Here is a 13164-nt window from a genome sequence, read left to right on the forward strand (position 1 = left end):
TAAATTGGTACAACTTTTGAAAAACATTTGGCATTCTGTACTAAATCTGAACATGGGAATATTGCAAGTGTATATAAAAGGACTAGCACTACAGTAACATTTCAATAAAATGAATTATAAGGTAAATGGGAGTAGTCTTTCCTGGATAAAGTACTTTGAATTAGAGAAAGATTCTTATGGGGCATGGCTTCTAAGTGTATATTGTTGCTTTTTGACTGACTGCCAGGCTTTTTTTTTTAGCTAACTGGGGTGCCAATATGAAGATAAGAGTTGGGTATCTATGGAAAATTGGTGTAGTTTTGAGAAATAATTTATGTGAAGGAAAAGGAAGGATTGGTAACAGATGACAAAATTCTTCACTGAAAGAGTGTTCCACAACTATCTTTATGAAGCTTTATAAAGCTGCATGATATAAACTATTCCCCTGGTTTCCCCCAATATCCTTGGTAAAGAATCTATTGCCCCTTTTTATGAAACAGCATTTGGGAAGGTGCAAGGAAGGCCATTACTAGAAATCAGATTTTACTGCTAGCTGATCACTCATGCTTAGAGTGGGATGAAATCAATCTTGCTTTGTTTTTCCCTATCAAATCATTAGCCAATCCAAAATTTTCCTCTAATGGGCATTTGGGAATCCCACCTTTTCCCTCCATCTCCTCTACTTCCAAGAGATCTCATTAAGTCTTGCTTTTACCGCCTACCTTCCCTCTCTTGTGTTTTTCAATTGTGATGAATTTATGCAGGTACTTTAGATCCTTAGAGGTCTGTGAAGTAAACAGACCTTCAGTTGCTATTACTGATAGTTTGCTGATATGTTTACATGCTACCTGTCCCATGCTCCCAAGAAGAGGAAAAAGAAGAGAGAGAAGGAAAACTCTTTCCTACCAGAAATACAATTTTATTAATGCTGTATGGACTTGCATTTATTTAGGATTTACATTGGTAGACCATGAGGAGAGCAAGGGCTGCCCATGGGGATCCTGTCACACACTGCTGGTTTTGTTATTATTTCCACCATGTTTAACAAGTATTATAACCCTGTTATTATTGAAAAAAGTGAACCTACAGCTTGGAAGTGGCCCTTTCCCCTTGAAGGCCCTAGTCTTGAAGTTTTCCTGGAAGATATCATAGTATCTCTCCTTCTAACTCCCAGCTGGTAGAGCTGAAAGCCATTTTTGAGGATCAAAAAAATTTAGGAATGATATAAGACTCATAGATCAGGAGAATCATTTTCAAAGGATCAGAAAGAATGTGCTGCTCAGGGAAGTACAGAGGTTATAAATTCAATTAAGGAGGATTTTAATTACAAGATTAATGATACAAACCAACTGACATTAAACACACAGCAGAGAAGGTAGAAAAAAGAAACCAAGACCATTTTATGATAGCGTTTCACTGTGTGCTTGGAAAGTAACCAAGAGGAATTCAAGGGGAATCAATTCTTGGTCCAAAGTTGTTTTAAAGTGGTACTATTACATAGTGCAATGTAGAAATATTAGGGGAATTTTACAGAGTAATATAGTGAAGTAGAGAAAAGGAGAGTACAAAGTCAGAAAACAGCAATGTCCATTGGGGAAAGAAATAGATACTTTATAAATAGCATGTATTATTGGGCTCCATTCTCCTCTCTATAGGAAAAAGCAAAAACAGCTCTCTGAAAATTGCTGATAAAGTACACGCTAACAACTATGACTGATTGTGTGTGAAATTATATGCCCTCTAAAGTGTGGTATAGAAGAAATGTAAGTGCTGACTTATTCCCAAGGAGAATAAGGCTCATTAAAGCAAACAACTTTTCAAGACACAAATATATCTGTGTCAATTATCTGTTTGGCTGTGCTTTCCATTTTAAATAATCATTGTGCATGGATGACAAGGTAAATGCTGAATTAATACTATAAGTTGCATTTCTTATAATTCAGAAAAGAGAATATTTATTTCATTTTCATGTTCTAGAATTCTCTGGTGGTTAGAAAAATGACTTTAGGGGAGGGGCAAGATGGCGGAAAAGTAGGGTCCCCAAGTCACCTGCCCCCACCAAATTACCTAGATAACCATCAAATCATCCTGAAAATCTACGAATTCGGCCTGAGATTTAAAGAGAGAACAGCTGGAATGCTACAGTGAGAAGAGTTCGGGCTTCTATCAAGGTAGGAAGACGGGGGAAAAAAGAAATAAAGAAACAAAAGGCATCCAAGGGGGAGGGGCCCCGCGAGGAGCCGGGCTAAGGCCGGGGCGAGTGTCCCCAGGACAGGAGAGCCCCGTCCCGGAGAAGCAGGAGCTGCACCAACCTTCCCGGGCGGAAAGGGGCTCCCAGGGAGTTAGAGCAGGAGCCCAGGAGGGCGGGGATGCCCTCAGGCTCCCTGGGACACTAATAGACACCTGCACGCCCAGGAGAGTACCCCATATTCCGCGGGCGAGCTCCCTAAAAGACTGCAGCGCGCACGGCTGGACCCAGAGCAGCTCGGAGGGGCTCGGGCGGCGGCTCCGTGGAGGGGGCTGCGCGGCCGGGAGCGCGATTCCAACAGCGCAGGCCCCGGAGCACAGGGCGCCGGGACACAGCCCAGGATCTGGCCTCCCCCCGGGACAGGCAGAGGCCGGGAGGGCCCAGGACAACAAGGACGCTCCTGCCGCGAGCTGAGCAGATCAGTGGCCCCGCCCCCGGAGCATCCAGGCCCTGCAGACGGAGAGCTCTGTAGATACTGCGGGAGCTGAATCCAGGGCTCCAGAGCTGGCCGCCGCCACTGTGGTTGTTCCTCCTGGGGCCTCACGGGGTAAACAACCCCCACCGAGCCCTGCACCAGGCAGGGGGCAGAGCAGCTCCTCCAAGTGCTAACACCTGAAAATCAGCACAACAGGCCCGTCCCCCAGAAGACCAACTAGACGGACAAGTTCCAGGGGAAGTCAAGGGACTTAAAGTATACAGAATCAGAAGATACTCCCCCGTGTTTTTTTGTTGTTGTTGTTGGGTTTTTTGTTTTGTTTTGTTTTGTTTTGTTTTTTTGCTTTTTGATTTGTTTGCTTCCCCCACCCCTTTTTTCCTTTCTCTTTTTCTTCCCTTTTTTCTTCCTTTTTTTCTTTTTTCTTTTTCTCTTTTCTTTCCTTCTTTCTCTCCTCTCTTTTTCTCCTTTTACCAATACTTGTTTTTGACCACTCTGCACTGAGCAAAATGACTAGAAGGAAAACCTCACCTCAAAAGAAAGAATCAGAAACAGTCCTCTCTCCCACAGAGTTACAAAATCTGGATTACAATTCAATGTCAGAAAGCCAATTCAGAAGCACTATTATACAGCTACTGGTGGCTCTAGAAAAAAGCATAAAGGACTCAAGAGACTTCATGACTGCAGAATTTAGAGCTAATCAGGTAGAAATTAAAAATCAATTGAATGAGGGCAGCCCCAGTGGCACAGCGGTTTAGCGCCGCCTGCAGCCCAGGGCGTGATCCTGGAGACCCTGGATCGAGTCCCACCTCGGGCTCTCTGCATGGAGCATGCTTCTCCCTCTGCCTGTGTCTCTGCCTCTCTCTCTCTCTCTCTCTGTATCTCAATGAATAAATAAATAAAATCTTAAAAAATCAATTGAATGAGATGCAATCCACACTAGAAGTCCTAAGAACAAGGGTTAATGAGGTGGAAGAACAAGTGAGCGACATAGAAGACAAGTTGATGGCAAAGAGGGAAACTGACGAAAAAAGAGACAAACAAAAGACCATGAGGATAGATTAAGGGAAATAAACGACAGCCTGAGGAAGAAAAACGTATGTTTAATTGGGGTTCCTGAGGGCGCCGAAAGGGCCAGAGGGCCAGAATATGTATTTGAACAAATCATAGTTGAAAACTTTCCTAACCTGGGAAGGGAAACAGGCATTCACATCCAGGAAATAGAGAGATTCCCCCCTAAAATCAATAAAAACCGTTCAACACCTCAACATTTAATTGTGAAGCTTGCAAATTCCAAAGATAAGGAGAAGATCCTTAAAGCAGCAAGAGACAAGAAATCCCTGACTTTTATGGGAAGGAGTATTAGGGTAACAGCAGACCTCTCCACAGAGACCTGGCAGGCCAGAAAGGGCTGGCAGAATATATTCAGGGTCCTAAATGAGAAAAACATGCAACCAAGAAGACTTTATCCAGCAAGGCTCTCATTCAGATTGGAAGGAGAGATAAAGAGCTTCCAAGACAGGCAGGAACTGAAAGAATTTGTGACCTCCAAACCAGCTCTGCAAAACATTTTAAGGGGGACTCTTAAAATTCCACTTTAAAAGAAGTCCAGTGGAACAATCCACAAAAACAAGGACTGAATAGATATCATGATGACACTAAACTCATATCTTTCAATAGTAACTCTGAACGTGAACGGGCTTAATGACCCCATCAAAAGGCGCAGGGTTTCAGACTGGATAAAAAAGCAGGACCCATCTAATTGCTGTCTACAAGAGACTCATTTTAGCCAGAAGGAACCAACAGCCTGAAAATAAAAGGTTGGAGAACCATTTACCATTCGAATGGTCCTCAAAAGAAAGCAGGGGTAGCCATCCTTGTATCAGATAAACTAACATTTACTCCAAAGACAGTAGTGAGAGATGAAGTGGGACACTATATCATACTTAAAGGCTCTATCCAACAAGAGGACTTAACAATCTTCAATATATATGCCCCGAATGTGGGAACTGCCAAATATATCAATCAATTAATAACCAAAGTTAAGACATACTTAGATAATAACACACTTATACTTGGTGACTTTAATCTAGTGCTTTCTACATTCGATAGGTCTTCTAAACACATCTCCAAAGAAACGAGAGCTTTAAATGATACACTGGACCAGATGGATTTCACAGATATCTACAAAACTTTACATCCAAACTCAACTGCATACACATTCTTCTCAAGTGCACATGGAACTTTCTCCAGAATAGACCACATACTCGGTCACAAATCGGGTCAGAACCCATACCAAAAGATTAGGATCGTCCCCTGCATATTCTCAGACCATAATGCCTTGAAGTTAGAACAAAATCACAACAAGAAGGTTGGAAGGACTTCAAACATGTGGAGGTTAAGGACCATCCTGCTGAAAGATGAAAGGGTCAACCAGGAAATTAAGGAAGAATTAAAAAGATTCATGGAAACTAATGAGAATGAAGATACAACCGTTCAAAATCTTTGGGATGCAGCAAAAGCAGTCCTGAGGGGGAAATACATCGCAATACAAGCATCCATTCAAAAACTGGAAAGAACTCAAATACAAAAGCTAACCTTACACATAAAGGAGCTAGAGAAAAAACAGCAAATAGATCCTACACCCAGCAGAAGAAGAGAGTTAATAAAGATTTGAGCAGAATTCAACGAAATCGAGACCAGAAGAACTGTGGAACAGATCAACAAAACCAGGAGTTGGTTCTTTGAAAGAATTAATAAGATAGATAAACCATTAGCCAGCCTTATTGAAAAGAAGAGAGAGAAGACTCAAATTAATAAAATCATGAATGAGAAAGGAGAGATCACTACCAACACCAAGGAAATACAAACGATTTTAAAACCATATTATGAGCAGCTATATGCCAATAAATTAGGCAATCTAGAAGAAATGGACGCATTCCTGGAAAGCCACAAACTACCAAAACTGGAACAGGAAGAAATAGAAAACCTTAACAGGCCAATAACCAGGGAGGAAATTGAAGCAGTCATCAAAAACCTTCCAAGACACAAAAGTCCAGGGCCAGATGGTTTCCCAGGGGAATTCTATCAAACGTTTAAAGAAGAAACCATGCCTATTCTACTAAAGCTGTTTGGAAAGATAGAAAGAGATGGAGTACTTCCAAATTCGTTCTATGAGGCCAGCATCACCTTAATTCCAAAACCAGACAAAGACCCCACCAAAAACGAGAATTATAGACCAATATCCCTGATGAACATGGATGCAAAAATTCTCAACAAGATACTAGCCAATAGGATCCAGCAATACATTAAGAAAATTATTCACCATGACCAAGTAGGATTTATTCCCGGGACACAAGGCTGGTTCAACACTCGTAAAACAATCAATGTGATTCATCACATCAGCAAGAGAAAAACCAGGAACCATATGATCCTCTCAATAGATGCAGAGAAAGCATTTGACAAAATACAGCATCCATTCCTGATCAAAACTCTTCAGAGTGTAGGGATAGAGGGAACATTCCTCAACATCTTAAAAGCCATCTACCAAAAGCCCACAGCAAATATCATTCTCAATGGGGAAACACTGGGAGCCTTTCCCCTAAGATCAGGAATAAGACAGGGATGTCCACTCTCACCATTGCTATTCAACATAGTACTGGAAGTCCTAGCCTCAGCAAACAGACAACAAAAAGACATTAAAGGCAGTGAAATTGGCAAAGAAGAAGTCAAACACTCCCTCTTCGCCAATGACATGATACTCTACATAGAAAACCCAAAAGCCTCCACCCCAAGATTGCTAGAACTCATACAGCAATTTAGCAGCATGGCAGGATACAAAATCAATGTCCAGAAGTCAGTGGCATTTCTATACACTAACAATGAGACTGAAGAAAGAGAAATTACGGAGTCAATCCCATTTACAATTGCACCCAAAAGCATAAGATATGTAGGAATAAACCTAACCAAAGAGGTAAAGGATCTATACCCTAAAAACTATAGAACACTTCTGAAAGAAATTGAGGACGACACAAAGAGATGGAAAAAATATTCCATGCTCAGATTGGCAGAGCATTGGCAGATTGGCAGAATTAATATTGTGAATTGGCAGAATTGCCAATTGGATTGGCAGAATTAATATTGTGAAAATGTCAATGTTACCCTGGCAATTTACACGTTTAATGCCATCCCTATCAAAATACCATGGAGTTTCTTCAGAGAGTTAACAAACTATTTTAAAATTTGTGTGGAATCAGAAAAGACCCCGAATAGCCAGGGGAATTAAAAAAAAAAAACACGATAGCTGGGGGCATTACAATGCCAGATTTCAGGTTGTATTACAAAGCTGTGGTCATCAAGACAGTGTGGTACTGGCACAAAAACAGGCACATAGATCAATGGAACAGAATAGAGAATCCAGAACTGGACCCTCAACTTTATGGTCAACTATTATTCGATAAAGGAGGAAAGACTATCCATTGGAAGAAAGACAGTCTCTTCAATAAATGGTGCTGGGAAAATTGGACATCCACATGCAGAAGAATGAAACTAGACCACTCTCTTTCACCATACACAAAGATAAACTCAAAATGGATGAAAGATCTAAATGTGAGACAAGATTCCATCAAAATCCTAGAGGAGAACACAGGCAACACCCTTTTTGAACTCGGCCACAGTAACTTCTTGCAAGATACATCCACGAAGGCAAAAGAAACAAAAGCAAAAATGAACTATTGGGACTTCATCAAAATAAGAAGCTTTTGCACAGTAAAGGACACAGTCAACAAAACTAAAAGACAGCCTACAGAATGGGAGAAGATATTTGCAAATGTCATATCAGATAAAGGGCTAGTTTCCAAGATCTATAAAGAACTTATTAGCTCTGCCATCAGGGAAATACAAATCAAAACCGCAATGAGATACCACCTCACACCAGTGAGAATGGGGAAAATTAACAAGGCAGGAAACCACAAATGTTGGAGAGGATGCAGAGAAAAGGGAACCCTCTTACACTGTTGGTGGGAATGTGAACTGGTGCAGCCACTCTGGAAAACTGTGTGGAGGTTCCTCAAAGAGTTAAAAATAGACCTGCCCTAGACCCAGCAATTGCACTGTTGGGGATTTACCCCAAAGATACAGATGCAATGAAACGCCAAGACACCTGCACCCTGATGTTTCCAGCAGCAATGTCCACAATAGCCAAGCCGTGGAAGGAGCCTCGGTGTCCATCAAAAGATGAATGGATAAAGAAGATGTGGTTTATGTATACAATGGAATATTACTTAGCCATTAGAAATGACAAATACCCACCATTTGCTTCAACATGGATGGAACTGGAGGGTATTATGCTGAGTGAAGTAAGTCAATCAGAGAAGGACAAACATTATGTTCTCATTCATTTGGGGAATATAAATAATAGTGAAAGGGGATAGAAGGGAAGGGAGAAGAAATGTATGGGAAATATCAGAAAGGGAGACAGAACATAAAGACTCCTAACTCTGGGAAACGAACTAGGGGTGGTGGAAGGGGAAGAGGGCGGGGGCTGGGGGTGAATGAGTGACGGGCACTGAGGGGGGCACTTGATGGGATGAACACTGGGTGTTATTCTGTATATTGGCAAATTGAACACAAATAAAAAATAAATTTATTATTAAAAGAAGAAAAATGACTTTATTGACGTTCTAATTATTAAAAAAATATATACACGTACCTATTCCAGGCCAGATACCCTAGTTTCTCTGGCTACTTATAGGTAAATCATGGAAGGAAAGCCCCCCAAATTTGTGTACAGCTAATGTAAAGAAAAAGAATGGTTCGTTACCTTTGCTCAATGGTAAAACTGAGAAATCCGTGGTCTGTCTGCAGAATGTTTGGCCTTTTCCAACCAGGGTTTAGTTTGAAAGAGATGAATGTAAGCTAACATTTGGGCTGAAAGAGAATAGTCCCTATGGTACTTAAGTATTATGTATCTACCTGAAGAATATTTTTCACAAAGACATAGATCAAGTATGACTAACACCTAACACTTGCATTATGTAACTTACTTCTGGTCACTTCCTCTTACAAATACCTGAGAGTAAGAGATAGATTCCTGGCTCATATAATATTCTGTAATTCCAATTCTATGATAGATGTACATATATGTGTCAAGCCAGATACCCCCTCATGTGCTAGTCATGATTTATTTTGATATTTTCTGCATGTGTCTCTAGAGGATATATTTAGAGTGTTTAAGGAATCATAGACCAAGAAGTACTTTGACATGTCACTATCTGATTAGAATAATCTATTAATAGGATATTCATTATTTGGCAATTTGATCCTATCCACATATTTGCAAATGAGTTGCACATATGTTACCCAAATAACATATTTACCAAGTATTAGTTAATTATGGTAGGTGATAAGACACACATTGTAGAAATTAGCCCGTTTGTAGTGGGAAGACTGACTAGCAAAGGTAAAACCTCTTCAAGTGAACAGTTTTATCAGAGATTTAAAAGCAATGACATTCATTTCACTGAGTTTTAAGTTCAGAATCAATGGAGTTCATGAAGAAATAATTGTTTTTTAAAAAATCAATTGAATTTTTCATTACTTTTAAATTAGTATTTCTCCACACTACACAAAAATTGAATATATGTCTAATTAATTTTTCTCAAGAGAGAACAAAACCAATCTTGTCCTTTTTAATCCCTTAATTTCAATAAAGTAGGGTAAGTCCCCACTAGCCAATTTGCAAATGGGGCATTTCTTTTAGGTGAGCCTAAATATTCACAAACTTACTTTTTCTGTTGAGCAATTTCATAATACTCTTCACTGCAGTTGGTTAAACTCCAAGTATTACTATTGATCTATGCTTCTTTCTTTACCATAAGTAGCCCTTGAATTATCTGTTAGCTCCCTGGGGGACTCAGGTCAGGAGAAAACTATATGAGAGTCAAAGCAATGCACAGATGAAAGGACTCCTTTCCTACATTATTTAAGAAGGGGATGCCATTCTGTTTTACCTAGAAAGAAGGGGAAAATAGATTTGGCTGAAGCTTTCATGGTGATAAGGGTCAGGCCATTCAGAATCCTGTTCTGTACTAAAATAAATAGTTCCTCTGTTGCTATGGCTTTATAATTTCCCCAACAAACATCTAGAAAGACGGTAGCATGTTCCAAAAAAAGTTTAGAGATGTTAAAAAATGTCTTAAACTTATTCATAAGGGAGAATCTATTGCATTATATGGGGCAATGTCTTATATTATCTTTATGTCTGCAGAGACTATGCTTGAAGTTAGAAAGACTTCAGTTCTAATATAAGTGTTTTCCCCTGCTCTGTGACTATGACTGAAGCAAGTGGAGAATGATGGATGCATGCATGTGTATGCACACACACACAAAGTAGGGAGTCAAGGGAGCATCATTCTCCATCTTAATAATACCAAGAAGTTCTGCCAACTTTGAGATTTTCTCATGTGGCTCTTAAAGTTTTCCAATCACCAGGATATTCTTTTAAAGGCTCAGATAGTAACATACATGTAAATAGAAGGGGCCTATTAAACAAAGTAGTTGGACAACTCTTTTCAAACCTAATTTCAGAGGACATGTCATTTATTCATTGGTTCATTCAAATGAACCAAAATTTATAAAACCTGACTCAGTTCTGGAGACATAATGATCAACAAAACAAGGTCCCTGACCTCAAAAGTCACTCAGACTAGTTGGAAGGACAAAGTAAATACCCACTTTTAAAATATTATGATAACAACTGAAAATAATGGTGAGATGAATGACACTAGAAATCCTCTTAGGATAGCCTGGTGATGGGCTACATGGGATCCCTTTCCTGTTCATGATAAGAGTTGCATGTGACTTCAACTTCCCTCAATGCCTTCAGATACTAAGTGGTATAACCCAGCAACTCCCAGGAAAATTGACACCTAAGCTCAGATCATTTGTTGTCAAAACTCAAGCCCTTCTTGCTCTTCTAGCAAAGCTGCTCTCTCAATTGCTTATATAAAGGGAGAGTCACAAGGGCCTGGTTCCCTCTCCTGTAGCACAGACTCATTGTGTCCAACTGCATCTGGCCCTTGCACAGCTTTCCCCAGGATTTCAGCATGACAGGGAACTGTGCACCTACTTCTGGTGTCCACCCAAGCATGACATTTGAGGATTCTACAGGAGCATGTAGGAGAGGTTCCCATCCTGTCTGGATCATGGATGTTCCTCAGTCTACAATAAAGCCATCAGGCTGAGTAGTTAATTAGATGATGAGGAGGAAAAGCAAGATAAGAATACTCCAGGTAAAAAAAAAAAAAAAGAATACTCCAGATAGAAAGAACACCAGACTTGCAAACTTGAAGATGAGCAACACTTTGTATGCTAGGGAAAGTCAACAGTACTTCTGCATGCTGAACTATCCTGGGAGGAGAAAAATGAGAAAGGTGAGGCTGAAGAAATTAGCAAAGGATAAACATGAATGAAGCCATAGTGAAGACTTGTTTATTATACCATAAAAACAATTGGGAAGTGCTTGTAAGACTTTTTTTTTACAACATGTGTATATATTATTTCTACATATATATTCATAGTTAAGGAAATGGCCACCACTCTATAACTCCAGATGCACAACCTAGAGTTATTATTTTTCTTTTTTATTTCTTCTGGTGTCTATAACTCTTAATTCTTTATTATATTTATTTATCAATTTTATATATTTTATATACTGATATTATAATGATAATATTATTATGACCTTATGAAGATAATTATTTAATTCACTAATCCTATTCTGAATGTTGATGTTTTATTATTTTTGTTCTTTGTAAAGTAAATAATATACTTGACCTTCCTTATTTCATTTTTTTAATCTTTTTTTATGCTGTTTTTTAGATTAGATTTTTATTTATTTACTCATGAGAGAGAGAGAGAGAAAGAGAGAGCGGCAGAGACACAGGCAGGGGGAGAAGCAGGCTCCTTGCAGGGAGCCTGATGTGGGACTCAATCCTGGGTCTCCAGGATCAGGCCCTGGACCAAAGGTGGTGCTAAACCGCTGAGCCACCCGGGCTGCCCTATTTCATTTTTTCTTAACAGTATTTATTAACTCCCACTCTGTGAAATGAAAATATTGGCATCCAGGCTCTTTTTTTTTTTTTATGATAGTCACAGAGAGAGAGAGAGGCAGAGACACAGGCAGAGGGAGAAGCAGGCTCCATGCACCGGGAGCCCGACGTGGGATTCGATCCCGAGTCTCCAGGATCGCGCTCTGGGCCAAAGGCAGGCGCTAAACCGCTGCGCCACCCAGGGATCCCGGCATCCAGGCTCTTACCTTGTGCTCACCTCTCTGCTACTACTCCTTCCCAGCCCCCTTCCCACTGTCTTGGCAGAATGGATAACATTATATTCTGTTTTATAAACAGATTAAGTCATACATGCTTTGTCTATGAGTTGATTCTGAAGTTTAAAAAACAAAACCAACATTACATTATGATGACTACCTAAATGCTGAGCAGTGATAGGTCAAGTGGTTTGCTGGATTATATTCTTGTCTCTGCAGATCCAATGTCAACCCCATGTCTAGTGCTTCAGTTGCCCAAAATTATGTAATATATTTGGACAGCTTTCTGGTTTTTCCTATAGTTTTTAGTTGTTTCATTCACTTTCAAAGAACCTGCAGAAGAGCCAAGAACTTTAGGACCCTAATCCTTAAATTTGGCTCAGTATATTCCACAGAAATCCCCTCTACATTTTTAGTTTTATAAATTCTCAGTCAAATGCCCGTTCCAGATAAATTCTGTGGAGACTATTGATATGAGTAGGGGTACAAAATGTAACCCTCATCATCCCCACAGATCTAATGTGTGGCTTTGCATGTCTGACTTGATGACATGTCCTCACTTACTTGCTTGAAATTCACTTATTAATGGAGCCAACTTTATGACTCAGCAGTTTCCTAAGAGGCTCAAAGTCAGCCAGGTTGCAGCAGAGTCTGTGCCCTGAAGAAAGTTGCTGGCCCTCCTTCTTCCTGCTCAAAGTTGAGCTTTGGGGCTTCTTAGCTGGTCATATTTGTTATCCCTTCCCTATTGCTTTATGCCAGCTGGATAAAGGCTGTTCTTTGTAGGCTTGTTGAATTTCCAGGATGAGATGAAGCTGAACTTACTGCTGAACCCAACAGTAAAAAGAACTATGATACCTGGGGCATTTGCATCTTGCACTTATTCAAGAAAAACAGCTGATTTTCAGTAACAACAGCAAGTTTTGTGGTGTTTTAACTTACTCTATTCCTATCCCTCATCCTCCAGGTCAGGGTAGCCTTGAAAATATCAGGCCACATTCCCAATATCAGAGCAAAATGGACTGTATTCGCAAAGAATTAAACACTATTATTCATAGCTAAAAAAGTGGAAATAACCCAAATGCCCATCAGCTGATGAATGGATAAGCAAAATGTGTTGTATTTGTACAATGAAATATTATTCAGCCATAAAATGAAGTACTGATGCATACTACAATGTGG

Source organism: Canis aureus, chromosome X, assembly GCF_053574225.1.
Source record: "Canis aureus isolate CA01 chromosome X, VMU_Caureus_v.1.0, whole genome shotgun sequence".
Classification (NCBI taxonomy): Eukaryota; Metazoa; Chordata; class Mammalia; order Carnivora; family Canidae; genus Canis; species Canis aureus.